Consider the following 26,701-nt stretch of genomic DNA (forward strand, 5'->3'; position numbering starts at 1 on the left):
GTACCCTTTCCCAGATTTATGCCTTGAGACAATCCTGTCTTGGAGGTCTACAGACAGTTCCTTTGACTTCATGCTTGGTTTGTGCTCTGATGTCAACTGTGGGACCTCATATGGGAGCTCCTGACATAATCACAGTCTCTGTGCTGTCCTTTAGGCCAGCCTTTTCTAGCCATTCTTGCTATCAATCACTTTGTCGATCTATGGATGATACATCCCATGGAGGAGCTAGGTCTTCTATGATACCTGCTCCTCTTGTTCATTATTGTCATCTGTCTTCAGCTGTCTGACACACTTATTTCTTAGGGCAATTTTTCTGATATATTCTTGAATGTTCCTTGTTTCACCCTTGATCGTGGTTGTGACACTCAGTAATACTCACCCTCCTGCTTTCTTTTGCTCATAGTGCCTCAGGGTGTTGGACTTTGGGGGGAAACCTCCATGTATGGTAAGGAGTTTTTGTGTTGATAATCATTGCATCTATATCCTCCCATGGCCAAGATATTATTCCAGCTGGGTATCTGATGACTGCTAAGGTGTATGTGTTGATGCCTTGGACCTTATTCCTACCGGTGAGTTGGCTTTTCAGCCCCTGTCTTACCTTCTAGAAGTATTTGGATGTGGCTGCCCTTCTTGCATCTTCATCATGGTTTCCTTTGGCTTGGTAGATTCCCAGGTGCTTGTAGCTGTCCTAAATGCTCGCTGTCCTGCTTTCTGACAACTCAAACTCCTTAGTCTCGATCAGCTTCGCCCACTTTGCCACAATTCTTTTCAATTTATTTCTTAAAGATTGATGGAAATGAAGTCCAAGACATATTTAGTGACCTGGGACTCTTCATGTATCCATCCCCTGACTCATCCCAAGAAAACTGGCTTGAAAAGTATATTTAGAATAAATTGTTGCAGGAATGGATATAAATAAACAAATGACGCTGACTAGTCAAATTATATGTATGCATCTCTTTTTTAATATATTGTTTATACTGTTGCAACATTTTTCTGATTTATGTATAAGTCACTTTGAAATATATGGTGCAGGAACGTCAAAACTAGTTAGAAAAAGTAAGCCATTTACAGTTGAATGCAAATGTTTGGGCACCCCTGATGATTTCCATGATTTTCATTTATAAATCACTGGTTGTTTGGATCAGCAATTTCAGTTAAATATATCATATAGCAGACAAACACAGTGATATTTGAGAAGTGAAATGAAGTTTATAGGATTTACAGAGAGTGTGCAATAATTATTTAAACAAAATTAGACAGGTGCATAAATTTGGACACCCCAGCAGAATAAATACATCAATATTTAGTAGATCCTCCTTTTGCAGAAAAAACAGCCTCTAAATGCTTCCTATGGCTTCCAATGAGAGTCTGGATTCTAGATGAAGGTATTTTGGACCATTCTTCTTTACAAAAAAAATCTCAGGATTGTTGGTTTCTGAGCATGGACAGTCCGCTTAAAATCACACCACAGATTTTCAATAATATTCACGTCTGGGGACTGAGATGGCCATTCCAGACCTTGTACTTGTTCCTCTGCATGAATGCCTTAGTAGATTTTGAGCAGTGTTTAGGGTCACTGTCTTGTTGAAAGATCCAGCCCCGGCGCAACTTCAACTTTGTCACTGATTCATGAACAGTGTGCTCAAGAATCTGATGATATTGACTGGAATCCATGTGACCCTCAACTTTAACAAGATTCCCAGTACCTGCACTTGCCACACAACCAGACAGCATGATGGAACCACCTGCAAATTTTACTGTAAGTATAGCATTTTTCTTGGAATGGTGTGTTCTTTTTCAGCCATGCATACTGCCCCTTATGTCCAAATAACTCAATTTTAGGGCCCTGTCCCACTGGCGTTTAGGAGGATTTGCGCATGAAATGAGGAGACAAAAGCTGAGTGTCTGCAACAAAGGTGGGTGGAAATGACAAATGTCCCGGGGTGGATCAGCGAATACATGAGGAAGAAAAGCGGATATAACAGGGAACAGAAGCGAAGGCGACCGCGGAGGCGCCCCCATGAGGGGCACAGCAGCCGTGATGCACTCGCTTCATCCGTGCCCTCTCTGTCTGCATGCGCGACATACCACTTGCGACCATGATGTGGCCGTGCTGGGCATGCGTCATATCTGTTTTGCATGCTGTCCCGGTCCATCGCCAAGCCGCGCCAACCCGTTGGTTGCGGATATCAGCGGATGACAGGGAATATGCAGCACATTGGTTGTGTATGTCCTGCGTATGTCTTCAGTATGAGTTCAGGCAGTGATGCGGATCTCATCCGCAGCAGGATTTTTGAGCCGCTCAAAAATCCTGGCTGCGGACATGCGTGCCTCTGCGGATGATCACGGACGTGTTCGGATGGCGGCCGACTCATACAGGAATGTTACATGGTTATTACGGTTGTTTGGCGGATGTGGGCCACTTTTGTGCGCATTCCATCCGCAAATCCTCCTAAACGCCAGTCGGACAGGGCCCTTAGTTTCATCAGTCCACAGCACCTTATTCCAAAATGAAGCTGTCTGTGCTTTAGCATACCTCAAGCGACTCTGTTTGTGGTGTGTACACAGAAAAGGCTTCCTCTGCATTACAGCATCATACAGCATCTCTTTGTGCAAAGTGTGCTGTATAGTTGAACAATGCACAGAGACTATCTGTAGCAAGATCATGCTGTAGGTCTTTGGAGCAGGTCTGTGGGTTGACCATGACTGTTCTCATCATTCTTCGCTTCAGCTTTTCTGAGATTTTTCTTGGCCTGCCACTTCGGGCCTTACCTAGTACTAGGCATGTGGTCTTCCATTTCCTCACTATGTTCCTCACAGTGGAAAATGACAGCTGAAATCTCTGAGATAGCTTTTTGTATCCTTCCCCTAAACCATGATGTTGAACAGTCTTTGTTTTCGGGTCATTTGAGAGTTGTTTAGAGGCTCCCATGTTGGTACTCATTAGAAGAGATGCAAATAGGGGAAATATTTGCAAATGGCCACCTTAAATACCCTTTCTCATGATTGGATTCACCTGTGTAAGGAGGTCAAGGGTCAAAGAGTTTACCAAACCAATTACGTGTTCTAATAATTAGTGCTAAATGTATTCAAATCAATAAAATGACAAGTGTGCCCAAATTTATGCACCTGCCTAATTTTGTTGACATAATTATTGCACACTTTCTGTAAATATTACAAACTTCATTTCACTTCTCAAATATCAGCGTTTGTCTGCTATATGATATATTTAACTGAAATTTCTGATCCAGACAACCAATGATTTATAAAGAAAAATCATGAAAATTATCAGGAGTGCTCAAACTTTTGCATACAACTGTATATTCTGGAAAATATGATTTATTCAATGTAATCTATCGCTTTTTTCAAACGTGTATCACCCAGAGATGTCATGAAACAGGCAAGTCCAATCTGTGTCTGCCCACCCAGACACAAACATAGCTGTGGGGATCATTGTAATGAAAATAAAAAATTGAGCAGCTCACACACAGTGGAGAAGGATGATAAAAGAGGCTCAGAATGCCCAAAATACTGCATGTTTTAACAGTCTCTGAAGTAATGCCGCTGGCCTGATTTGCAATCTAATTCTAACAGGCCTTAAGCCGGCTGCTCTCCAGAGAAACCCAGTCAGATCCAGCATGAGAGCCCAAGTGACAGCCTTAGTTTAAGTGGCTAAAGGTAAGACTCCAGCTCAGCTGCAAAAGCTCAGGCACAGTATCTATGTGAAGTATGATATTTCAAAATGTGGGTTTAAAGATATTAAAAGATCATTTTTTATAGCAAAGTAAGAACAAGAGGGTGAAGCAAATCTGACTCCCTTTGGCTATTTACTTCTTCTGTGACACAGAAGGAAAACAAGCCAAGGTGAGAAAAGTTATGAAAGGCAGGTAAGATGTTTTAAAGTTTTTGGGGACAGGCAGCTTTCAGCTGGAAGACAGTTGATCATAAAAATGAAAAGGGTGCAACAAAAGGTAAGCAGCACCAAATTCTGTGCAAATGTAACTCAGGAGTTGTGCAATATTTTATTTTCCCATCTATCTTTATATAAAATTAAGAGGTGAGGTTATGTCTGGGACCATGTACTGGTGTAGAGTTTATCCACTACACTCCAAAACCACCTTGGGTCCTGGATGACAACCACCCAGTCAGAGAACTCCGCCATCTTTCAGCCACATCCAGGTAAAATGTTGACGTGCCCTTGGATCGTGCCCAGAGAAATTGGACACATGGTCAAAATGTCACAGCTGATGTTCCCTCACAGTGTAAGTCATACTCCTCATCTTAGTCTCCCTAAATAACCATTTGCTTGATACAAAGTCATTCTAGCTGTGCCCAAAGATTCTCTGAAGAGACCTCCAGTCATCACCAAACTTCTCTGTCCACAGACCTCATGACTCCATAAGCTCTTCTCAGGCATCTCCTGATATTAAAGGATGACAACCCAGAGACAGAAATGTCACTGCTGAGATGACCTTGAATTCTTTATATTTGAAATAACATGCCGGTCCTTGGTATCTGTAAGTACAGGATTACTGTGGGTGTGTTCCTATGAGATGAGGGAGACAGATAAGAAAGTGTCTGATTTTACACATCTTACAGGTTTTTGATAAATTGTCTTCTTCGTATGCATTCATTTGCATTTTCTCCACAATATTTTCTTGAGATTAATAACATGGGAATCAGAATCCATATGAGTATGAAGGTGGAAATGGAAAGGTGATAACCAGAGCTAGTCTAAGTATTTATGGGGCTTAAAGCAGAATTGGATTTTGGGAGACTTTCCCACTACCTCAGTGCTGCCAAAATTATCACCTGCTGTCAGTGCTTGATCAGATGTATAGATGGTCTGTAGATTATAGATGGTCGAACACAGTATTATCAATTTTATTACTTATAACTATGTCTTGTAATTATATTTCTGTTGTTATCAATCCTTAATGAGTGAAAGCACTGTGAAGTGTATTTTAACATTTTTTTTTTAAATACACAATAAATTGGAATTATTTGTATTATTAAGTATTGTTGCATGGTGGCTTAGTGGTTAGCACTGGTGCCTCACAGCAAGAAAGTCATGGGATCGCTTTCCACCCTTTCTGTGTGGAGTTTGCATGTGGGTATGCTGTCCGGGTTCCTCCCACAATCAAAACATGCTTATTTAAGGTCTGCTCTTTTCTCTGCCCCTGACCAAGGCAGCATCTAAACATCTGGAGTTGATCCCTGGGCTCCGGACTGTGGCTGCCCACTGTTCCTCGTGGGTGGATTGTGTCTAACTGTAATTAGGATGGGTTAAATTGAGTCACTGAGTCCATCATCTCCTCTTCAATCACTGTCATATGCTGCTGCCACTGCACGACAGGAGCAGACTGCAGCGTATCATCTGCACAGTAGAGAAGGTGACTGACTTCAGTCTGCCATCCCTACAGGACCTGTATACCTCCAGGGCCCTGAGGTGAGCAAGGAAGATTCTGGCCGATCCCTCTCACTCAACACACAAACTTTTTGTCAACCTCCCCTCTGGCAGATGGCTGAGGTCCATCAGAACTAAACCTCAAGACACAAAAACAGCTTCTTTCCATCCGCAGCTAGACTAATAAATAATGCCAGAGACCCCCGTATACCCTGCCTTTGCACAGTCCTATTCCATTATGTTATATTTGACAGTGAACATAGTTTTGCCTATTTGACTCTTTTACTTCTTACAGAAGTATTTTTCCTTTTCTTTTTTATTGTTATTTATGCACCAATAACACCAGATCAAATCCTTTTATGTGAGAGCGTATTTGGCAATAAATTTGATTCTGATTCAGAGGACAAATTTCATTGTGTGAATGTATACATGTACCATGACATTAAAGGTTCTTCTTCTTTTTCTATGATGTTGCAATGTCCTCTTTGCATACCAACAGAATTCAACTTGTTTCTGCCACGTTTCAGTGACTCCTCCAAATAGTCTTTGAGAGCAGGGACCTCTCTAAGGGATTGAAACTTGAAGTGTACAGGGGTATGGTCATCAGCACTCTCGTGTATTCATGTGAGACCTGGGTCACATTCCGCCACCACATCAAGACCCTGGAACACTTGAACCAGCGCTGCCTGCAGCATATGTTGGGGATCTCTTGGGAGGAAAAGATCATAACTACAGCACTATTGGATTTGGCCAATATGGATGCCATCAAGACATCATCCTATGTCAGCTAATCTGATGGGCTGGACATCTGGTCTGAATGGATGATGAACACCCAGATATGTCCTGCAAGATGGTTGTGAGAAAGAAGACTTCTGTATTGAGTTAGATAAGGTGGTGGAGAATGAATCCAATGATGAAAACCTTGTAAAGATGCTATGAATTTCCTTTGGAGTGGTGAGATGGGAATTAGCATATCAGAGGAACAGTGCACATAAGACTATTTGGAGTGAGGTTGAGATGATTTATGTTTGAGTAAAGGAATAATGCAAGATATATAGGGAGTAGGATGCTGAGGATGGAGCTGCCAGACAAGAGGTGAAGAGCAAAACAGATAAAGAGGATGTGCTGAGGGAAGAAGTGCAGGAGGTGGTTGGTGTGACACAGGAATATGCAGAGGACACGGTGAGATAGACACGTGATCTGTGGTGGTGGCTCGAACAGGAGCAGACAAAAGAAGACGAATTGAGTCTGTTAATATTTGTTAATGAAGGTGAATTATACAGCATTCTGTGTGTGTACGTGCGTGCGTGCATTTGTGTGTGTGCCCGCACAGAGACATGGTAATACCAAAGACCAAACAAACAAAATCAATAATAAAATTGTGCATGCAAAACCTATGAGAATATTTTCATCTGTTGCTGACTGATAAAACTTAATTTATTCAGACAAAGTGGACAGAGTACAAATAAATATAAAATCATGCTTTGGTTTTGGGGGAAAATTGTAAGCCTGCATATTTAAATATGTCTCATTTTGTTTTGTTTTTTTTTGTTTTTTTGTTTTTTTTTTTCAGTGTGCTGAACCATGTTATGTACAAGCAATCCATCTCTGCATGTCGAAAGTAGCCAACTATCTCCCACAACCGGGCAAAAGTGGGTGACCCATTGGCCTCCTCCAGTCTCTGTGGTCCTCAACACTGAGGCACCTGTGTGCTGGATCCTGCCCAGAGAATCATGCCACATAGCCAAACTGTCATAGCTCACATTTCTTCTCAATGTGTCCCAGTGACACAGCCATTTACAGTAAGACAGGAAGTGTTGGGACTCTCAAGACTTGGACCTTTGCTTTCCTGCAAAGGTAAGAGCATCACCAAAAACCTCTGTTCTGCAGCCTCATGCGTTCATAAGTACTCCACTACAGTTTCAATGAACCAACCAGGACATGCTTGTACATGTGTTTTTGCACACTAGGGCTACATTTCAGGATGTAAACAAAGCATCCAGCCTTGGCCACTCTCCCTCAAACCTCCCTACTCAACACTGAGCAGAAGGAACGGCAGTTGGTGCCTTTTAGCAGGTCTTATGCATGTCTATGTGATAAAATCCAGTAGCACATGGATTTCAGTCTAGTCATGCACATTCTTGTTCAGAGGCCTTTTTCACCTCTAAATGTGATTTAATTGATTTTATTTATTTTTTTATGCTTTATGGAAAGTTGCTGCCATCTACAGTCTTGAAAATAATTCAAGAGTTATGCAGGAAGTAGTGAGTATTGCTGTCTCTATAAATATGGGATATGGCACTGATGCCAGAGGTGGGACGAAGTCACCATCAAGTCACTCTCAAGTCATGACTTGACTCACAGGACTGCAGGACTCACATGCACTAAACGTGTACATTCTAAGATCTCATACACTAAATGCGTATGTGCAGCCACACCTAGAATGTAAACATGGGACATAAAACTCAAAGCGCAGAGGGAGAGTCCACTACACAAGACACCTTTCCTCCACCAAATACATTTACTTAGAAGGTTGTCATGGGTCTTATTTTGACTCTTATTTTGCTGTTTTGTTCAAATGTTGTAAATCATCCTAAGTTATTTCTAGTCTTTTTCCCTGTGTATCATGTCACAGTGTTTATTAACTGAGCTCTTACTGTGACATTTCTCCTATGTTAGTTTGACTTCCGGGTTGTTGATATCTGCATTTGCATGTCCCCTTACTTCCATATTTAATCAGCTGGCATCCTTTATAATCACCACTGAAACACCTCCTTGTCACCAGTATTAGGTTCTGCCCTGCTCTCTACTGTTCCATGTTGCATTGTTTTTGATTCCACGTAACTGACAGTTTTTGCCATTCTGGACAGTGTTTTGTGACTCCTCAATACTGACATTTGCTATCACTCCAGATTCTGTTTCTTGCCTACTGTTGTTGTTCTGGTTATAATGTTTTTGACTCCATGTTATAGACCCTTGCTGCTATTCTGGGTTCCTGTCTTTTGTCTGGCATTTTGGAGTCTTTGGTATGCAAACCTCTAGTTCCTGCTGCCTAAACGTACCTTGACACTTGCGCAAATTTGATCCAGGTACTGGTACACAATCTTCCGTGCCAGAGAGTAAACTCATTATAAACTGTTGTAAACTGTGTGCGGCTTCGTGCAATTGCGCAAAGAAAATTTGAAATGTTCAGAATCTCTGGCATGCATTAATTATGTGAACATCACATGAACATTGCGCAAACAAAAAAAAACTGAGGGTCAGTGCGAGACACTGCGTCAGCGCAGCTCATCTGAACAATTATGACAAGATGTTAAATGTATCATAAACATAATTTTACAGATACTCATAAGCACTGTTGCCAAAGTTACTTTGAAAAAGTAATCCCATTACTGATTACTCCTTGAAAAAGTAACTTAGTTATGTTACTGATTACTCAATTTCAAAAGTAACTAAGTTACATTACTAGTTACTTTCAGCAGCTGCCGACAACACCCCCGCCACCTCAACATGAAAATAACCCATTTTGCCAATACTCACTTTATAGTCACTCTTTCTTGACTTCAATGAACACAAATGCTTGTTTTGTTAAAGATAATTAAAAACACCTTTCTTGATCTCATATTGAACTGTTGACAGCACTGTAACAGTAAAACCTTTGATTTCTAACCTATATTGTTACCTCTGCCAAGGAGGTTATGTTTTCGGTCGTGTCCGTTTGTTTGTTGGTTGGTTTGTTGGTTGGATTGTTAGCAGGATTACTCAAAAAATCCTCAACGGGTTTCAATGAAATTTTTACCAGGGGTGTATCTTGGCCTAACTTAGAAGTCTTTAAATTTTGGTAATGATCCGGAACATGACCCGGTTCCAGTAATTTTTTTTTATAGGATTCTTTATCATTGCAGGATAGGGCCAATTTCAACATTTTTGCATCTAACTTCATGAAGACGGGTCAGAAAGGCTGAACAAAAATTAAGTTACGACACAACAATAATTTAGCATTTGGTTCTCCTCATTGAATAAACTTGTTATTAGAAAAAAAAACTTGTGTAGTTCATGCAGTTTCTCTTTATAAATACAGTTGCTGAAGATCTAAGGGTTTAACCACTGAATCTGAAACATGACGGTAGATGCGTCAAACAACGTGGAATAAATCTCTTTGCCAAAGGGTATTCCATGTGACGTCAGGGACCCTATGGCCTTGGCAGTGATTTGCGCTCTCCGAGTGCTTCTAGTTTTATAAGTGTAACTATTAAATTCTATATAACAATTAAATTCTTTCTAAACATGTTAGTTGTTGAAACTATTATTATAAATAGTATTAGTAGCAGTAGTAAAAAAAAGGCTTAAAAATTGGACCTTTAATCGCGGGATGTTATGGGGGGGTGCCCTTCCACACCCCCTTTCCTTCTGGATTCGCCCCTGCTTTTAAAAGTTTTAAAAGTGTTTTTTACATCATGTCATCCTCAGAAAGAGAGTTTAGGTGCATTTGGGTGGAAAAGGTGTTAGCTGGTAATGTGTACGGATCAGCTGTTTTTAGCGAGGACACACAGAACAGCTCAGAGGTTTTTTTTTAAGGGGAGAAAAGTAGTGCAAAAATGTCTTTGAAAAGCTGAGTGCAGGTGTGCTGTCATCACCGCACTTTGAGAGATGACAACTGATTTTTTTTTTTCAATTCGGAGCTGCTGCAGAAAACCGTGGATGAAAAACGTGCAGCTTGTTGAAGGTGGGTGAACTGGGCAGCTCAGTTGAACCTTGACCCCCTGCTCACGGACCAAGTTTAATGCTGCAATCGACATGCAATGCAAAAATAATAGTAACGTACAGTAACTTGGAAAAGTAACGTTAATCTGATTACTGATTTGGAAAGATTAATGCGTTAGATTACTCATTACTGAAAAAGCAATAGAACCATTCCTAGACATCCTTCCTATGTTGGGGTCCTTGCCTCGATCTTTTACAGAAAGTAGCTCTAAGCTTCTATATTCATGTGTAAAATCTGAGTTCATATTTGGGGAGAAATTCCTGAAAGGTACATTTTTGATTGTACAATGTTTCCTGTCTGAACTGTCAAAGAAACTCAAAATACCATTAATGTTCTGTCAATTAAAGCCATTGCCCAACAATCCACCCACATGCAGTTCTCTGTTAGACAGATGCGTCAGTGGGACAATAATGGAGTGAAGAGGCAGATGAGTGAATCCTGAGATGACAGAGTGCTTGGCATCCCCAAATCCTCCTCTGCTGCACCATGGTTCTTTGTCATGGTATAATCCTACCTCGCTCACTGAAAGGCTACGGAAGAGATCCAGAGAGAGGACGATGGAAGATGAAAAAATATCCAACAAATAATGTGGTTATAGCTTTAAAAAAAAAGCAGCAGATGATAACGAGATATGCTGAAAAGGAGTCACAGAAAGGAAAACAGCTTGGAGGAAGGGCTATGACTCAGCTGCATAGGCAATTAAGACAAGGTGCAATTCTCAGACAGAATCCAAATTAAGTAGAGGCCTTTAGAAACTGTGTGAGACAGAGGGAGTGAGAGACGGTGAGAAAAGTGAGAGCAAGGGAGAAAGATGTAGCGGTCAATGCTTGTGGATAGAAGAAAAATGGGAAAGAAAGAGAGAGGGAGGAACGGGGCTGCAATGAAAACACGAGTGGAAGACGAAGGCAATTAGCTCATTTGCATTGATGGAGCTGAACCAAAATGTTTGGAGGTGATAAGGTTGTAAATATGCAGCACAGGCACAAGGAAAAACAACTGCATCGTCTCTCCACCGCCCCACCCACTCCACAATTAAAACCACAAACATGCAATTGAACATTGTTGTTTCCAACATACTCAGTTCTATTTAAACACACACACCCACACACACATACACATGCATGCATGCATACACACACACGCACACGCACTGGCCTGCAGCACATTCACTGGTGCTAATGGTCTGCGTAATTCAAACAGAACCAAATTAGTGTTGAAATAAAAAGCACATTTATGTCCCTCATGTTTACCAGTGGTTTCTTTCCAGGCTGGTAGCTTGAATTTGTGAGAGTGATTTGGAGGGTAATTATAGTTGTATTAAGATGAATACATCTCGCAAGAATACCTAATTATCCACTATACAGGATGAAACCTGCAGAAAGACTCAAAATCTCTCATTTGCTCTTTATATACTCTGAATGAATTAGACATAAAAAGATACTACGTATAGTCAAGCCAGCTTCACAATGGGCATAATTGCCATTTAGCAAACAGTCTATCAGCCTGGTTTTATGATGAAGCATCCGTCAGTTCATAAAGTACCAACTGGTGGCACTTTGGAAGCATCTTTTTTATTATTGAAAGTATATACATAAAAATATACATGCAAACGTGGGCACTGCTCTATCTCTCGCATGTTTCTAGGCCCAGAATTGTGCAAATGTCAATCATTTTTGTATTGATTTCAGTTCCACAGTTCTGTTTGGTGCTATTATACAATGATTTGTGCAGAGTGTACATGTGCTGTGAATCCACTTGTGGAAGACATGTCCATGTCCAGTGGTCTACAAAAACATCAGAACAGAGTGTTGGACTTTAGGGCCCCTTCACACACAGTACGAATGTGGCTGAATTGTGCATGAAGCAGGAATCGTATGCAATACGTGTAAAATCGGTGCTGCCTCCAACGCCTCGCACACCTGTTGCTACAACTATTTTCGCACACCAGCAGCTGAATGACAGAGTGTGCCCTGTGTGAGCCCATTCAATCTCTCTCACGGCAGGTGTCGGCCAAATTCCAGGTGACACACACAAACATCTAACACCGCTCATTTGGCACATAGAAAATGTGCGGCCATTTGCGCTATTAGAATAAAAACAGTCAGCAGACATCACTTTGGAGCTGGTGGTGAAATTTGTCTAAGTGCCCCCACGTTTGTGAAGTTGCCAAGCACACATGTGGTGTGCCAGAGTGTCGGCTCCCCCCACAACACGTGTGCGTGTGTTTTGCGTGCCCCCAACACATGGCATGCATGTGCCTCTCATCTGATCACAGAGTGACATCTTGGTCTGTGTGCTGAACGCACAGGGGGCATGGCTGGCTGCCAACAGCAGGAACTGTTGACATCTCTGGTCCTGGGCGTCACAGCTGAAGAACACATACCATGTTGACGGACACTCGTGTGTGTGTGCTTGCTGTCCTTACCTGAAAATACATAAAAACATATATCTCTTTTGCGATGGGCTGGAGAACATGCACAGCGCAAACATTGACAGGCTGTCCAGCTGAAACAGACCATCAGTTCATGTGGACGGTAGAGAACCTTGAATCTTCGACTGGACTGTGTTGCTTGACGCGAGGACGTTTCACTTCAAATCGCAGAAGCTTCCTCAGCTAAAATTCTTGCTCTGGTAGTCTGACTTCTGTCTTGACTCTTGTAGAGAAGAATAAACAGAAGCCACAAAAGCTGGAGATTTAACCTAACCAGACCCCTCCTACCGAGAGGCAGACTGCTATAGGCTAGTGACTAAACAATAGCTCTAATTAGCACATATTGTGCTCTAGTTAGCACCCTCCTAATGACAGGGCATCTGTCCCTCCTAATGATGGGATGGAAGCCTCTCCTGATGGCTCCCTTGATGACTCTCCTGATGACGTGAATGACTCATTACCATGAACAAAAGACTGAAAATGCTTTGACCTGAGTACCCCATTGTAAACAGGGGACAAAGCATGTCTCAGACCCCCTCCCCGGTTAAGGCTAGGTTTCAACTGTTTCACATAGAATGCCTCCTTGACCCCTCTCTCAAACCATTTCTTCTCTCTGGTTAAGATTTTAACTTCCTTGTCCTCAAACGTGTGGTTAGTGTCTTTCAGGTGGAGATGAACTGCAGACTGAGGTCCACTTGTGCCCTCGCTGCGGTGCTGGTATAGCCTTTTGTGTAAAGGTTGCTTAGTCTCACCTATGTAGTGTTTGTTACAGTTTTCCTGACATCTGATAGAATACACTACATTGCTCTGTTTGTAACTAGGGATCCTGTCCTTCATGTGGACATGCAGCAGGTGATGTGAATGTCACGTCTTTCTAACAGGACACGCGTGTCAGGCCGGATACGCGCACAGGCCCGGGCCATGCCACTTGCAGTCACATATCAGTAGAAATATACCATAACAAATGCCATTTGGTCAGTTATTTTTTCAGGGTTTTTTTTTTAAATATGTTTATGTCCTTGTTATTTTACTCATTTCACGCTCCTGTTATAAGACAGTGATTGTAGTGCAGTGGTAAAGTTTCCGTCTGTAAATTACAGGTTTGAATCCTGTGAGTTGCATTTATTTTTTATTTAACCAGGGTTATTTAACCACGAGGTTCTAAATTGCATCCCCTTTATTTATTATTTATATCAACCCATTGATATTGACTAATTATACAGCTGGTTTTATTTTATTTTTCTCCACATCAGCGGCGCGATGTGGTGCAACACGTCCCACTGTGTTCCCGCTGCGATGGTTTTGTGCACGCTCATGCACGAAACCGTCACAGCGGGATCGTTCACGCCTGGCCGTTAGCTCAATGCTTTTGTGGTTCACTAATACGAGCTGTTCTGCCATGATTCGCCCTGATTTGTACTTATTCGTACTATGTGTGAAGAGGCCCTTAGACTTGTTTTATTGGTGGTCTAAGGCACAAATGCTTTGATGCAATGAATGAGATCAACACATCATTGCAGCATACTGTTTAGATGAACATGGCCATGGCCACACAGATGAGTATATTTGGTATGAAAGGAAAATTTGCAGTGAATGCATATTGTAAAAGACAACTGCACTGGGTGGAAATTAGCAATGACATTTGCATTTTGCTGTATTCTCCTTTGCTCCACGTGGAAGATAGGGATCACTAACAGTGTTTGCATGTTTTAACAGGATTATGCAAACACAAATAAATTTGAATGACATTTTGTAGAGACATGGGCATGTGAAAAGGAAGAAGTCATTCCATTTTGGCCAAGATATAAATCAAATTGCAGATCCTGACTTTGATCTTGGAAATTTGTCTTTAATCTGGATAACAGGATCAAAACAACCATATATGCAATCAGGGTCAAAGTTCAGCAATCAGGTTCAAAGGTTGAGACAAAAAATAGAGAGGGTAGCAATCAAGATTGAAGGTCATTGATCAACATCAAAGTTTGACAATGATGAAACATCAGTCGGCGGAGCATGGATGAGAACTTTCATGTCATGGAAAGGACCATTGAAACCCGAACACAGACAAGCACAGCTAACAGACTGACCTTAGTTTGAGTGTTTATTGCATCATATTTGGGGGGTGGAGTTGTGAGTGATAGTGCTTTGGTGTGGGCATTAATAGATCCACTTATTTCCTTAGTAATCATGGATAAACTGGACCTAATGTCCTTAAGATATTGATAGCTGCTAAAAATGCTAGCACATTTTGCATTCAAAATTACATCACAAGATAGTAGATACCCATTAAATACCTGCACACACACCTTTAATGGTCCATTGTGGGAATTAACCACACAACAAGCCATATTGTTCCAGATATGTGAAATAAAATATGGACCTTCACAGCAGCTCCAGCCTGAGTATAACCTGTGACTTACTGCAGTGTCAACACACGTCAAAGTCAGGACTGTGAGCATGTGCTGGGGCTCTGCTTCACTCCATCCACGACACAACACAGCCACCTTGGGTCCTGTATGGCAACAACCCAGGCAGACAACCAGTTCTTCCCCACATCTTGAAAATAGACGTCTGTCTGTGACAGTAAATGAAATATGGGTATCCCCTTCTCCAGCAGCTGGGGTCTTCATCACTCAGGTACCTGCGCATTGGGTCATGCACAGAGATGCTTGAAAAGGCCAAAATGTCAAAGTTGACAATCAAAATGCAGATGATACTCCTCATCTTAGTCTGTTGAAGTGATGGCTTGTTCGACACAAAGTCACCCCAGCAGTACCCACAGATTCTCTGAAGAGGCCAGTGTCGGTGACCGAACAGTCCTACCTAAAAATCGGTCCACAATGCTGTCACTGCGTATGCGTCACTTGGGAGAGTCAACAGCATCATTTCTGAGCGTCAGCATCGGTTCACCGATTATCACCTCATTTCTGGTTAAAAACTGCACTCCAATTATCATCTATCTCAGTGACAGATATCTGAAGCTTTTGTACAACAATTGTTTCCACATAAATTCACAATTATTACGTAATAAAAGACAGGGGACCAATCAGAGCATAGCAGCACGTCTGAGTCTGATGTGCTGCTGTGCCTATGTCACTTCAAAGTGTCAGTAACAACTCACCGATTACGGCCTCGTTTCTGCTTAAAACTGATTTTAGAATGATTTAAGAGGTTTTACTTTGTCATCTGATGGTTAATAATCACATTAAGCCCTGAGAGAGTCAGTCTCAGATGTGCTGCTGTGGTCCCAAATGATGAAAGCAAGGCGGACCAATTTTTAGCGGGGGGGGGGGGGGCATTCAGTCGGTGACACCAGGTATAGTTATTGCCTTAGGTCACTTTTGCTTCCAAGTCTCACAACTGTACAGCAAGAGAGGAAGCACCAGGACCTTAAAGATATGGATGTTTGTTTTCCTGTGAGTGAGTGAGTGTCTTTATAAGTCCAAAACTTTCTGCACCCCATGCAGAAAGTTTTGGATGTTTTTGAAAGCTTGCTTCTGATGAAGCAAAATGAAAGTTTTTGCTTCTGATGGCTGAGTCATTTAAAGCCTTACAAACTCAGATGGTCGGATCTCAGATGGTCGGATTCCTCACTCAACTTCTCAAGTACTGCAAACGGTGTATCCATTGATTCTGCAAAGATCACAGCAATGTGCCCAAATTCAAGGTCAGTCAACCTTTCCTCGCAAACAGAAGCACCCAAGTCACTCTCACTCGTTTCCATGACCCCACCCAACATATAAGGTCCCACAGTTGGCAGTGCATGTCAGAGCACAAACCAAGCCATGAAGTCAAAGGAATTGTCTGTAGACCTCCAAGACAGGATTGCATCAAGGCACGAATCTGGGGAAGGGTACAGAAACATTTCTGTTGCTTTGAAGGTCCCAGTGAGCACAGTGGCCTCCATCACCCATAAATGGAAGAAATTTGGATCCACCAGGATCTGAGCATTTGGGGAGAAGGGCCTTAGTCAGGGAGGTGACCAAGACCCCAATGGTCATTCTGTCAGAGCTCCAGCATTCAGCTCTGGAGAGAGGAGAACCTTCCAGAAGGACAGCCATCTCTGTAGCAATTTTCCAATCAAGCCTATATGGTAGAGTGGCCAGATGGAAGCCACTCCTTAGTAAAAGGGCTGGTCGCCTGTCTAAAGTGAGTGATCGGTTGAGAATGACCTTAGTCAGGGAGGTGACCAAGAACCCAATGGTTATTCTTTGACCGCTGCAGAGCTCCAACCTTCCTCTGTGGACAGAGGAAAACCTTCCACAACCCCACCCAACACCCAGTTCACGCAAGCATTCAAGGGCCCTTGGGCAAGGTCTTTAATCCCCTATTGCTCCCGGTGTGTAGTGAGCGCCTTTTATGGCAGCACCCTGACCCCATGAGGCACAGCACACCCTGCACAGGATGCCAGTCTGTCACAGGGCCACATGTAGACAGATAAATACAGTTACACCTGCACACACACCCCATGGTCAATTTGAACATTCCAATTCACCTACTACAACATGCATGGTATTTGGATGTGGGAGGAAGCCGAAGCACCAGGAGGGAACCCTCACAAACACAGGGAGACCATGCAAACTCCACAAAGAAAGGCCCCAGGTGGGATGTGATCCCACAACCTTCTTGCTGTGAGGAAACAGTGCTAATTATGAAGCCACCGTGCTGCCCATGATGATGATGATTATGATTACTGGACAGTGGCTCTGTGGGTAGCACTGTTGCCTCGCAGCAAGAATGTCATGGGATCATGTCTCACCTGGTCCTTTCTGTGTGGAGTTTGCATGTTTTTCCTGTGTTCCTGTGGGTCTCTCTGGGTGCAACAGGTTCCTCCCACTTACATAGACATGCAGGTTTGGTGAATTGGAAACTTTAAATTGACAATGTGTTTGTTTGTCTCTATATGGCCCTGTGATTGACTGACATCCTGTCCTGGGCATATCCGGCCTCTCACCCAATGTCAGCTGGGATAGGCTTCAGCTTCGCTGTGACCCTTAACTAGAGTAAGCAGGTATAGAAAATGAATAAATTAGACACATTACCTGGACATGAAAACAATACAATAAAACGTAATTCACACATTTATCGCACATTAAAAACAGTTCTGAAAAGGTGATGTTTGCGTCACCATTTAGATTTGGATACACTGGTGCAGTGTTCTACACATACAGGGCAGCTATAGGAATGTGCCACAGGTCTAGGACTTGGTCCTAAGTGGTGTCGACAGACGTTTGGCATTAGATGAGCAGAGTCTGCGGGAAACAGTGCGGCAGTGGAGCAGGTCGTTATGGAGGGCTTTGTGAGTGAAGAGAAGGACTTTGTAATGGATCCATTGTAGGACAGGAAGGCAATGAGGCTTCTGGAGAACAGAGGTGATGCGGTCATGGGAAGGGAAGTGAGTAAATGGGCATGCAGAAGGGTTCTGGATATACAGTGCATTCAGAAAGTATTCACATCACTTTACTTTTTCCACATTTTGTTATGTTGCAGCCTTATTCAAAAATGGATAAAAATCATATTTTTTCCTCAAAATTCTACAAACAGTACCTCATAATGATAATGTGAAAAAGGTTTTTTTTTTTTTTTTTTGGAGCTCATTGCAAATTTATATATATATATATATATATATATATATATATCATATTTACATACATATTCATAGCCTTTGCAGTGAAGATCAAAATTGAGCACAGGTGCATCATGTTTCCACTGATCATCCTTGAGATGTTTCTATGGCTTAATTGGAATCCACCTGGGGTAAATTCAGTTGATTTAACATGATTTGGAAAGGCACACACCTGTCTACATATGAGGTCCCACAGTTGACAGTGCATGTCAGAGCACAACCAAGCATGAAGTCAAAGACTTCCAAGACAGGACTGTATCAAAGCACAAATCTGGGGAAGGGTACAGAAACATTTCTGTTACTTTGAAGGTTTCAATGAGCACAATGGTCTCCATCACCCATAAATGGAAGAAATGTGGATCCACCAGGAGTCTTCATAGAGCTAGCCACCCATCTAAAGTGACTGATCGGGGGAGAATGGCCTTAGTCAAGGAGGTGACCAAGAACCCAGTAGTTACTCTGTTACCACTATAGAGCTCCAATATTCCTCTGTGGACAGAGGAATGTTTATTATAAGTTATTTTAATTTAGATAGTTACAGCTAAAAAAAAATAGTAAATGTGTATCTCAAAAAATTAGAATATTTTATAAGATAAATCCATAAAGCATTTGTAAAAATGAAATGTCTAACTTGTGAATAGTATGTTAACTTATGTACTCTACTCAGTGCACTCAGTACTTTATACTCACGCAAGAATATTAGAAGTGCTAAAAATTACTTAAAAAGCCATCACTTGACCCAGCTATCTTTGCTAATTATAGGCCAATCTCCAACCTTTCTTTTCTCTCAAAAATTCTTGAAAGGGTATTTGTAAAACAGCTAACTGATCATCTGCAGAGGAATGGTCTATTTGAAGAGTTTCAGTCAGGTTTTAGAATTCATCATAGTACAGAAACAGCATTAGTGAAGGTTACAAATGATCTTCTTATGGCCTCGGACAGTGGACTCATCTCTGTGCTTGTTCTGTTAGACCTAAGTGCTGCTTTTGATACTGTTGACCATAAAATTTTATTACAGAGATTAGAGCATGCCATAGGTATTAAAGGCACTGCGCTGCGGTGGTTTGAATCATATTTATCTAATAGATTACAATTTGTTCATGTAAATGAGGAATCTTCTTCACAGACTAAGGTTAATTATGGAGTTCCACAAGGTTCTGTGCTAGGACCAGTTTTATTCACTTTATACATGTTTCCCTTAGGCAGTATTATTAGACGGCATTGCTTAAATTTTCATTGTTACGCAGATGATACCCAGCTTTATCTATCCATGAAGCCAGAGGACACACACCAATTAGCTAAACTGCAGGATTGTCTTACAGACATAAAGACATGGATGACCTCTAATTTCCTGCTTTTAAACTCAGATAAAACTGAAGTTATTGTACTTGGCCCCACAAATCTTAGAAACATGGTGTCTAACCAGATCCTTACTCTGGATGGCATTACCCTGACCTCTAGTAATACTGTGAGAAATTTTGGAGTCATTTTTGATCAAGATATGTCATTCAATGCGCATATTAAACAAATATGTAGGACTGCTTTTTTGCATTTGTGCAATATCTCTAAAATTAGAAAGGTCTTGTCTCAGAGTGTTGCTGAAAAACTAATTCATGCATTTATTTCCTCTAGGCTGGACTATTGTAATTCATTATTATCAGGTTGTCCTAAAAGTTCCCTGAAAAGCCTTCAGTTAATTCAAAATGCTGCAGCTAGAGTGCTAACAGGGACTAGAAGGAGAGAGCATATCTCACCCATATTGGCCTCTCTTCATTGGCTTCCTGTTAATTCTAGAATAGAATTTAAAATTCTTCTTCTTACTTATAAGGTTTTGAATAATCAGGTCCCATCTTATCTTAGGGACCTCATAGTACCATATCACCCCAATAGAGCGCTTCGCTCTCAGACTGCAGGCTTACTTGTAGTTCCTAGGCTTTGTAAGAGTAGAATGGGAGGCAGAGCCTTCAGCTTTCAGGCTCCTCTCCTGTGGAACCAGCTCCCAATTCAGATCAGGGAGACAGACACCCTCTCTACTTTTAAGATTAGGCTTAAAACTTTCCTTTTTGCTAAAGCTTATAGTTAGGGCTGGATCAGGTGACCCTGAACCATCCCTTAGTTATGCTGCTATAGACTTAGACTGCTGGGGGGTTCCCATGATGCACTGAGTGTTTCTTTCTTTTTGCTCTGTATGCACCACTCTGCATTTAATCATTAGTGATTGATCTTTGCTCCCCTCCACAGCATGTCTTTTTCCTGGTTCTCTCCCTCAGCCCCAACCAGTCCCAGCAGAAGACTGCCCCTCCCTGAGTCTGGTTCTGCTGGAGGTTTCTTCCTGTTAAAAGGGAGTTTTTCCTTCCCACTGTTGTCAAGTGCTTGCTCACAGGGGGTCGTTTTGACCGTTGGGGTTTTTCCGTAATTATTGTATGGCCTTGCCTTACAATATAAAGCGCCTTGGGCCAACTGTTTGTTGTGATTTGGCGCTATATAAATAAAATTGATTTGATTTGATTTGATTTGACCTCCAAATCTGAGACCACAGTCCTCTGTCAGAATAGAGTGGAATGTCCCGTCTGCGTCAGGGGAGACTTATTTCCCCAAGTGGAGGAGTTTAAGTATTTTGTGCATGTGTAGGGTAAGTTGAAGCACGGGATCGACTGACTGATTGGGGCAGTGTTTACTGTTTTACTGATGCTGTACTGGACCATCGTGGTTAAGATGGAACTGAGCCAGAAGGTGAGGTTCTTAATTTACCAGTCAGTTTATGCTCCTTTCCTCACCTGTGGCCATGAACTTTGGGTAATGACTGAAAGAATAATGTCGAGGATACAAGTGGTGTGAATTAATTTCCTGTGTGTATCTGGGCTTCCACTCCCAGACAGGGTGAGAAGCTTGACCATCTGGGAAAGACTTGGAGGAGAGCTGCTGCTTCTTCACATAGAACGTTGAAGTGGTTGGGGCATCTGGTGCAGATGTTCCCTGATCATCTCCCTAGGGAGGTGTTCTAGGCAGGTCCAACTGGGAGCAAGCCCCAGGGAAGACCCAGGATATGCTGGAGGGATTATGTTTTCCAAATGACTTGGGAACGCCTGGGATGAGTTACAAGTCTTGGCCAAGGACAGGGAAGTGTGGGTGCAGCTGCTTAGTCTGCTGCCACTGTGACCTGGATCCAGTAAACAGCAGAAAATTGATGGAGGAATGAATAAGTACTTGGTTGCCTGTGTTACTGCTTCAGTGTGACATGGCATGTAGGCAATCAGTTTGTTTGCTGCATAGTTGGGTCTGGCCTCTCTCATCTTCTTCTTGACAATACGCGATAGATTCTTCATAGTGTGCAGGGCAGACAAGTTGGCTGGCTAGAACAGTACAATAATACAGTTGGCGATAAAGCAATTACTAGTAGTTTTGGCAATGTGAGCAGGTGCCAAATCCTGCTGGAAAAGGAACTAAGCATCTTCATAAAGCTTGTCAGCAGATGGAAGCATGAAGTGCTCTAAAATCTCCTGTTAGATGGCCGTGTTGACTTCGGGCTTGGTAAAACACTAGAGGACCAACACCACCAGAAGACATGGTACCCCAAATCATCTCTGACTATGGAAACTTTACCCTGGACATCAAACAACTTGAATTCTGTGTTTCTCCACTCTTCCTCCAGACTCTGACACCTAGATTTGCACATTAAATGCAAAATTGACTTTCATTTGGAAAAAGAACAACCAGTCTAACCTGTCAGATCTCATAAGCTAGGTAAAGTGCCTCCTGGATGGTATTTTGATGGAAGACCAAAGGCCATGTTTGTTTCTCCATGTAAAACTGGAGTTGCATCAGGAAAGACATCTGGTGTAAATGTTGTGCCAAATTCCAATGTGATTCTGTACTGGATCCTTTGCAGTGGCCCTGCACAATTGGGGGAGGATGAAAGAAAACAACTACAGGAAAACTCACATATAGCGGATTCAGGTGAACAAGAGAATTTTGTGTGTTAGAATCCAAATCCATCATATGTATAAGATGGACAAAAAAATTAGGCTTAAATATTTCCTTGATTTAAAATCTTGTGTTATGGTTAGAGGTCCGGACAGGACTGGACTGGTACTTGGTGATGGACTTACACACTGGGAGCAAGGAACAGAACAGGTTGTGAATGAAAAGAGATTTATTTACAATAAACAGGAGAACAATTCTATGCTGGCTAGATGACCTGCTGAGCCAAGACAGGGTCCAGTTGTAGCGGTGGAAATTAGGTTGCTGCAGGTTTCTGAGTCAGTCTTTAAAGAGGACTGAAATCCTGGCGTGTAAGGTTCTGGAGCAGGCGCCAGATGGGATGCACAGAGCCGAGAACAAGAACTAGGAGAATGAAGGACAGAGATGGTGAGTGATTGCACTCGTAACACTGGAAACCTTTAACAATTCACAGTTAACTAAAGGCTTAAAACAGGAATGTTTGCAGTTCTGGAAATAATGATCTCTGTTTAGGAAATAAGGTTTGCTGTTCAGGAATCGTTCATGGTTCACAAATTATCTTCAGAGGTCAGAAGTCAAGGACCGCGTGTTTGTGACGCGGTTCCAATTACGTAGGACGTGACAATAGAAATTACTTGGAAGGTTCCTAGTAGTTCAATATCAGATTTCATACAGTTTTGGGGAAACAGTTCTTCTTTGGGGAAACTGTTCTAACAGTTCAGTAGTTCTTGGGACTAGTTCTTGGAACAGTGTTTGGATACAGTTCTTATTCATGCACAGTCACAGACAAGAGTTTGCATGAGAGCAGAATCCCACAGAACTTGAACGAACTTAACTGAAGTGTGGCAGAGCTGCATGCTCTGAGCTGAGAGCCGGAGAGTTCCAAAGTGACGTTGTAGTGCAGGTAGCTGTGAAGCTAGGAGTTGATGCAGCCTGGAAGCTGCGCAGGATAGTGTCTGGAAACACCAGGAAAATCAACATGTTCTAATATGGGAATTAGAGAGTTGGCCAGGTTACTTTGAATATAGCTGTGGGAAGCTCCGTCGTCAAAGTGCACAGAAGCAGCAGGAAGATGAGATCAAGGTCAGGAGTTTCTACAAGTATCTGGCAGGATCTGCAAATATCTGGCTTCACGGCATGGAAAACCAAGAGCATGGAAAACCAAGAATCCGGCAGAGAATGAGCTGAATGCCTGGGTATTAGTAGCCTGCCGCTGATGGGATCCTCTTGCACGGCAGGTCTGTGGCGGTGATGTGCAGCAGGTGAGACTTGGCTCTGAGTGTGCCATCTGAGGGAAAAACTCACAAACTAGGTTAAAATAGGAAAGGAGAGAGGCAGACAAAGGCAGACCATGACAGTACCCCCCCACACACCCCCAAAGAGCACCTTCTGAAGACTAAACAGGGCAGGATGGAACCATCCAGAATCCACGGCACAGAGGACACAGAGACACACAGACACAGAGGCTGTGCAACTATCCAGGGCCCATGGGGAAGTAGGGTCAGAGGAAAGGTCCACTGAGGAAAAAGAAAACAAAAATTCAGGGTCCAGGACAAAAATCCAACACTTCCCAGCAGACATTTACAATCAAGTCAGGCATGCACAACCACGACCGTGGAAAAACAAGGCCCAAGGTCACATGTGGGGGAAATACAGCGCTTCCCAGAGGACATTTACAATCAACCCAGGGTAGCCCCCACACAACCTTGGAAGACGAGGTCCACGGTCACCTGTGGAATGATGGAAAAGGAAAAGCTGACCTGATTAGGCAAATAGAAAATTTGAGGAAAGCCCCCCAAGAAAAGCATTGCAACACCCACCAGCCAGTGTCTAAACTCAGCAGAGACCCCTAAAAAAAAAAAAAAATGCCTAAAATGAAGTAGAGGCGTCCGGGCTATTTTTGCCCTGCCAAGCTCCAAAGGCTCGACAGCAGGGGGAGCAATGGAGTCGGAGAGGGGAAATTTGCTGGAACGTTGGATAAATGGAGTTCACGGGAGAACTCTGAAAATGTGTTAAACATGGGAGACTCGCTACTCCAAAGAGCCATGGCCCAGACTTTTGCGTCACCGTGCAGCAGATTCGTCACATACGCATAACCAAAACAACATAACAAATAAGCTATTTGTATACTGTAAATGCCCAAAATGAATTTAAAAATATATAGTAGTGCAAATGACTGCAAATAATTAATTCCAATTGTATAGCAGTAATCCGATATTATCCAATATCAATGGTTGTGCTGGTGCAACCTGGAGATGGAAAAGGCTCATTTTAAGTAAGTCTAAGGCTAACACAGTCCCTTGTCAGGAATTTTTCATGTTCGGTTGTCAATGCCACATTAACACACTAGTCAATAACTGCATTTCTACAGTACTTTTCCATTTGATGTAAATGCTCAAAGTCCTTTACAACAATGTGTCATAGTCACTCATTCAAACACCAGTGTCAGCATGCCATGCAAGGTGCTCAATTGTGCCAAGTACTCAGCACTTTAGTGATTTCCCTGTCAAACCGAGTATCATCTGGTCAAAAAGTCTACCTCCCCACATTTGAATGACACTTGCAAGCTCAATGTGGGTCCAAATACATCACTAAAAAAGTTTATATTGCCTTTTGTAATACAACCCCATGTTTTTTATGTATTTGCTTTGTTATGAATTAATGCCGAATATGTCAATAGTATGATTTTTTATTTTTTTTAATCTCCAGGATGGAACACTACAAGGTGTTTTATTACTTTCAGCACAGCTTGGAAAGCGGTTGCTTTTGAAGAAGCTGCTCCATCCTCTCCTCACTATTGGATACCATTTTTCTCCAGCATTGTGATTGGCACAGTTGTTTAAAAATTACAACTCTAGCAAAAGGATTGGTTGTGAATATACAGTAACTCTTCATCACTCCACTGTTAGTTTTTAACTTCACACTTTTGCTGATAAGAGAACTAATCTGCTGATGAGTATATTTACTAAAGTGACACAATGGTATGAAACTAGCAGTAAAACCAAAATCATTCACGAGACAATTAACTAAGGTTGAGCCGAGTACTCGTTTCAGAGTATCCGGTATGGATAAAGCATTTTTGACGAGTACAAGCATGATCTGAATAAAACTCATTAATATCTGTGCTCATGCTGAAGGAAAATTCTCATTGGTGAACTGAATGTCTTCACGCTCTGTGATTGGCCAGTCACACAAAGCGCCTGCCCCTCCATACACACACTCGTCTCACTGCAGCTTCTCTCTCACACACACAGGATCTCTCTCTGTGCTTGGCTTCCGTGCTGTGCTCTCTCTTCAGCTCGCCTCTTTTTCAGTTTGTATGATATTATTTAAAGTTACTTGGTGAACTTGTTTCATATCGTACGCAGAGCATTTGACAAGACAGAGCTGAAAATGGCTCATGTTGTGTCGGTCACTGCCTCCACTCCAGTCGGGTTTTTTTTTTTACCGTTTGTTTGCTCTAAAGGCGCAGTCTCACTGGGGAGAGGATTAATTGCGCATGAATTGAGTATACAAATTTCGGGCGTTCGTTGTCGTCCGCAACAAAGTTGGCCAGGAATGACAAATTTCTCAGTATGAATTACGGATATATTAATAATATATAGCAAATATATGACGAACAATCATGGATGTATAACGCATGCATTGAGGAAATGAATCGGACACATTGCGATTATCACAGAAGTGTTACGGAAAGTATTCACAGCACTTAATTTTTCCACATTTTGTTATATTAGAGCCTTAATCCAAAATGTGAGTAGAATTTTGAGGGGAAAATATAATTTACTTCAACACCCCATAATAACATTGTGGAAAAACATGCTACATAAGTATGTACATGTACATAAGTATTCACACCCTTTACTCAATACTTTGTTGATTCACCTTAGGCAGCAATTACAGCCTTAAGTCTTCCTGCACCAGTCTTTCTGGCAGTTTTACCCATTTCTCTTTGCAGCACCTTTAAAGCTCCATCAGGATTGATGTGGAACATTGGTACACAACCATTTTCAGATCTCTCCAGAGGTGATCAATTGGATTCAGGTCTGGGCTCTGGCTGGGCAACTCAAGGACATTCACAGAGTTGTCTTGAAGCCACTCCTGCGATATCTTGGCTGTGTACTTAGGGTCATTGTCCTGCTGAAACATGAACCCCAGTCACACCAGTCTGAGGTCAAGAGTGTTCTGGAGCAGGTTTTCATCCAGGATGTCTCTGTACATTGCATTCATCTTTTAATCCTGACTAGTCTCCCAGTTCCTGCTACTGAAAAACATCTCCACAACATGATGCTGCCACCACCCAATATCCCGTACTGTGTTACAGAAAGAAACAAAACTGAATTTTTTGAAGTTTTTATGTATTTCCGCACAAGCACACACATGAACGCGTCTGTCAAAACACGGGACATGTGCTGCAGCTGTGATGTCCAGAACCTGAGATATCTCAACAGCTGTGGGCAGCCAGCCACACCCCCTGTCCTGTCAGTGCACAGACCAAGATGTCACTCT

At 42.2% G+C, this 26,701-nt stretch overlaps 1 long non-coding RNA gene across 1 annotated transcript; it reads right to left on the reverse strand.

Annotated features, from left to right (window-relative positions):
- Positions 1-818: 818 nt before the first annotated feature.
- LOC117515125 lies at positions 819-21,910 on the reverse strand. The gene is made up of 3 exons (XR_004562065.1): positions 21,773-21,910; positions 19,596-19,605; positions 819-830 (listed from the first exon to the last, which is right to left on the reverse strand). It is a non-coding gene; the product is annotated as an uncharacterized LOC117515125 (long non-coding RNA).
- Between the last annotated feature and the right edge of the window lie 4,791 nt (positions 21,911-26,701).

Source organism: Thalassophryne amazonica, chromosome 8 (assembly GCF_902500255.1).
Source record: "Thalassophryne amazonica chromosome 8, fThaAma1.1, whole genome shotgun sequence".
NCBI classification, from domain to species: Eukaryota; Metazoa; Chordata; class Actinopteri; order Batrachoidiformes; family Batrachoididae; genus Thalassophryne; species Thalassophryne amazonica.